At 44.8% G+C, this 4,239-nt stretch overlaps 2 non-coding genes across 2 annotated transcripts; both read left to right on the top strand.

Annotated features, from left to right (window-relative positions):
• Window positions 1-2,149: 2,149 nt before the first annotated feature.
• Window positions 2,150-2,221, top strand: trnaq-uug (transfer RNA glutamine (anticodon UUG)). Its single transcript has one exon. It is a non-coding gene; the product is annotated as a tRNA-Gln (tRNA).
• Window positions 2,222-4,167: 1,946 nt separating this feature from the next.
• On the top strand, window positions 4,168-4,239 carry trnaq-cug (transfer RNA glutamine (anticodon CUG)). Its single transcript has one exon. It is a non-coding gene; the product is annotated as a tRNA-Gln (tRNA).

The following is a 4,239-nucleotide window of genomic DNA, read 5'->3' as shown; positions in this document are numbered from 1 at the left end:
GGGGCTTTTACCTGCGCGGTGTGGGTTCGATTCACGGTCAGTAAATACTTTTCACAAAACAGTGATGAACTTTATGAAATGAATACTCGAAACTGATGAAACTCTGTGAAAGATGAATTATTGTTGTAATCGCTTTGAATGAAGCGATAATTTTCTGCAAAATGGCTGACGAAAATACCAACATGGTTGCCGAATGACAGTGACACGTGAGTCAGTTATTGTGTTCTGCATGTGATGAACTTTCATCATTTTAAAGACTGTATTTTAAGAGTCTGGTGAAAATGTTCAGTGTTTAAGACACCAGGAAAGTGGTGCAGCCGTTGCAAAATTTAAAAGGAACAACCAATTATCGCCCCCATTTCACAAGAGCAAATTCCCAAATAACGTTCCCGTATGGGATCAAACCAGAAACTTTTCACATGTGAGGCGAACGTGATAACCGCAAAACGACGGAAACCGCTGCTTTTGACATGGCATCGTGTGGCTTCTCCGTTAATCAGCGGCAAGCAGCGGCTGGATTCGGGAGCGGGGAAAATGAGCGGTTGTTGAGACGGTCTGTTTGTATCTCGCCCTCCCTGTTGGAGGAGAATTCACAGCTTCAATCAGTGAGGAGTCTGACAACACCAGGTTGCAATCGAACAGCTTTATTGGAATCACAAGCTTGTGATTCCAATAAAGTTGTTGGACGATAACCTGGTGTTGTCAGACTCGTGACATTTGTCCACCCCAGTCCATCACCGGCATTTCCACATCAATCAGTGATGATCGAGCTCTTTACATTTCACCACGAACTTCATGCATCAGTGCCTTGCAATGTTTGTGCACTGATTATCCCACAAGACGAGCTGCGCTGAGCAGTGTGAAACAGAAGCAACAACGAGGGAAGCGATGGATTTGACAGTCGCTGTGTGATTGGCTGATCATCTATACTTTTCGGAGGAAAAAGTGGGGAAGCTGAAAGTATGGATGAGAAAGAGCGGAGCCAAAATGGCAGGTTGGGATTGACCAGTGCTTGCAGTTTTGCTGATGGCAGAGGTTTGCCATTAGCCTCCTGCAGTCAATGATGCAGCGCCATGGCGATGCTGATAAAGGAGCCCAGCATCTTTGAAGGGGGCGGGGGGGGCGCTTGTTTTAATGAACGGGTTCCATGGGGTCATGGTGAGCACTCTGGACTTCAAATCCAGCGATCCAAGTTCAAATCAAGGTGAAACCTCAACTTTTGTCCCATTCGTTTGTAACATTTTGGGAGATCAATACAAGGCACCACGAATCCCATCCCTGTTCTTGGGCAGTTCCCAGCCTCAATCAATGAGGCTCGAGCTCCTGGTATAAATTTGGCCTTTTGTTAAAGGCAAATCGTATTGAACTAACTTGGTAGAGTTTTTGATGAGGTAACGGAGAGGGTTGATGAGGGCAATGCGATTGATGTGGTGTATATAAACTTTCAAAGGGCATTTGATAAAGTGCCTTATGATAGCCTTGTCATCAAGGTTGATAGCCATAGAATAAAAGGAGCAGTAGCAACATGGATACAAAATTGCCTCAGTAACAGGAACCAGAAAGGAGTGATGAACGGTTGTTTTTCGGATTGGAGGGAGTTGCACAGTAAAGTTCCCCACAGGTCGGTACTCGCACCACTGCCCTTTTTGATACAATTTCCAAATTTGCAGATGACACAAACCTTGGAAGTATAGTGAACAGTGAGTAGGGTAGTGATAGACTTCAAGAGGATATGGAAATTTAACGCAGAAAAATGAAAGGTCATACATCTCGGTAGGAAGAACGAGGAGAAGCAATATAAATTCGAGGGCTCAATTCGAAAAGAGGTAAAGGAATAGAGAGATCTGGGGTAGATGTGCACAAATCGTTGAATGTAGCGAGACAGGTTGAGAATGCGGATCAAAAAGCATTTGACAGTAGCTGTGTGATTGGCTAAGCATCTCTACTTATCAGAGGGGAAAGTGGGGAAGCTGAAAGTATGGATGTGAAAGGGTCAAAGTGGCAGTTTGGGATTGACCAGTGCTTGCAGTTTTGCTGATGGCAGAGGTTTGCAAGTCGCCTCGTGCAGTCACTGATGCAGCGCCATTGCGATGCTGATAAAGGAGCCCTGTATCTTTGAAGGGAGGGGGGCCGCTTGTTTTAATGAATGGGTTCCATGGTGCAATGGTGAGCACCTTGGACTTTGAATCCAGCGATCCGAGTTCAAATCTCGGTGGAACCTCAACTTTTGTCCCTTTCGTTTGGAACTTTTGGGGAAACAAAGAGAAGGCACCTGGAATCCCATCCCTGTTCGTGGGAAGTTCGCAGCCTCAATCAATGAGGCTCGAGCTCCTTGTCTAAATTTGGACTTTTGTAAAAGGCAAATCGAATTGAACTAACTTGATAGAGTTTTTGATGAGGTAACGGAGAGGGTTGCTGAGGGCAATGCGATCAATGTGGTGTATGCAACCTTTCAAAAGGTGTTTGATAAAGTGCCTTATAATAGCCTTGTCATGAAGATTGATACCCATAGAATAAAAGGAGCAGTAGCAACATGGATACAAAATTGCCTCAGTAACAAGAACCAGAGAGGAGTGATGAACAGTTGTTTTTGGGATTGGAGGGAGGTGTACAGTAATGTTCCTCACAGGTCGTTGCTCGCACCACTGCCCTTTTTGATATTTATCAATGAATTGGAATTGGGTGTGCAGGGCACAATTTCCAAATTTGCAGATTACACAAACCTTGGAAGTATAGTGAACAGTGTGCAGGATAGTCATCGACTTCATGAGGATATAGAAATTTAACGCAGAAAAATGCAACGTGATACATCTCTGCAGGAAGAACGAGGAGAAGCAATATAAATAAGAAGGCTCAATTCGAAAAGGGGTACAGAAACAGAGAGATCTGGGGTAGATGTGCACAAATCGTTGAATGTAGCGAGGCAAGTTGAGAATGCGGTTCAAAAAGCATACGGGATCCTGGGCTTTATAAATAGAGGCGTAGAGCACTAAAGCACGGAATTCATGATGAAACTTTATCAAACATTAGTTCGACCACAACTGGAGTATTGTGTCCAGATCTGGGCACCGCACTTTAGGAAACATGTGAAGGCCTAAGAGAGGGTGCAGAAAAGATGAACGAGAATGATTCCAGGGATGAGGGACTTTAGTTACGTGGATAGACTGGAGAAGCTGGGGTTGTTTTTCTTGGAACAGAGAAGATTGAGAGGAGATTTGATAGAGCTATTTAAACTCATGAGGGGTATTGACAGAATAAATGGAGACAAACTGTTCCGATTGGCGGAAAGGTCAAGAACCAGAGGACATAGATTTAAGGTGACTGGCAAATGAACCAAAGGTGACTTGAGGAAAATCCGTTTTTACACAGTGAGTGGTTAGGATCTGCAATGCATTGCCAGGGGTCGTGGTGGAGGCAGATTCAATCGTGGCTTTCAAGAGGGAACTGTATAAATACTTCAAAGGAAAACATGCCGAGGGCTACGGGGATCGGGCGAGGGAGTGGGATTGGCTGGATTGCTTTTGCATTGAGCTGGCAGGACACGATGGGCCGAACGGCTTACTTCCGTGCTGTAACCTTTCTATGAGTCAAAAAACTCAGGCTGTCTTTTGCTTTCCTAAATCTTCAGAAGACAAAGTTGCATTATGTGCAACGCTGCGTTTCACTGCACCAAAAAATGGTGTTTGCTGAATTTTTCTTTGCAATCTGCATTCAGCAGGCAAAATGTGGAAATTCAAAGCACTGTCTCTTGAAATGCAAGCATTGCTTGGATCGTGTCCTCGCCCAAAGTTTACATTTTGTTTTACGCCAATCTTCATGCATCAGTGCCTTGCAATATTTATTCACAGATTATCCGGCAAGACTGCAATTGGAGCTGCGCTGAGCAGATTGAAAGAGAAGCAGTGACGAGGGAAGCGATATGTGTGACGAAAAGCTGTGTGATTGGCTGAGCATCGATACTAAGCAGAAGAAAAAGGGTGGAAGCTGAAGGAAGAGATGAGAAAGGGCCGAGTCAAAGTGTCAGTTTGGAATTGTCCAGTTCTTGCAGTTTTGCTGATGGGAAAGGGTTGGCAACAGCCTCGAGACGTCAGTGATGCAGCGATGTTGCCGTGCTGAGAAAAGAGCCAAATGTATTTGGATGGAGGGAGCGATCTTTATTACCGAATGGGTTCCATGGTGTAATGGTGAGCACTCTAGACTCTGAATCTAGCGATCCGAGTTCGAATCTCGGTGGAACCT

This window comes from Heptranchias perlo, chromosome 35, assembly GCF_035084215.1.
Source record: "Heptranchias perlo isolate sHepPer1 chromosome 35, sHepPer1.hap1, whole genome shotgun sequence".
NCBI classification, from domain to species: Eukaryota; Metazoa; Chordata; class Chondrichthyes; order Hexanchiformes; family Hexanchidae; genus Heptranchias; species Heptranchias perlo.
Note: the sequence above shows the minus strand (reverse complement) of the source record. Positions and strands in the feature narration are given on the sequence as shown.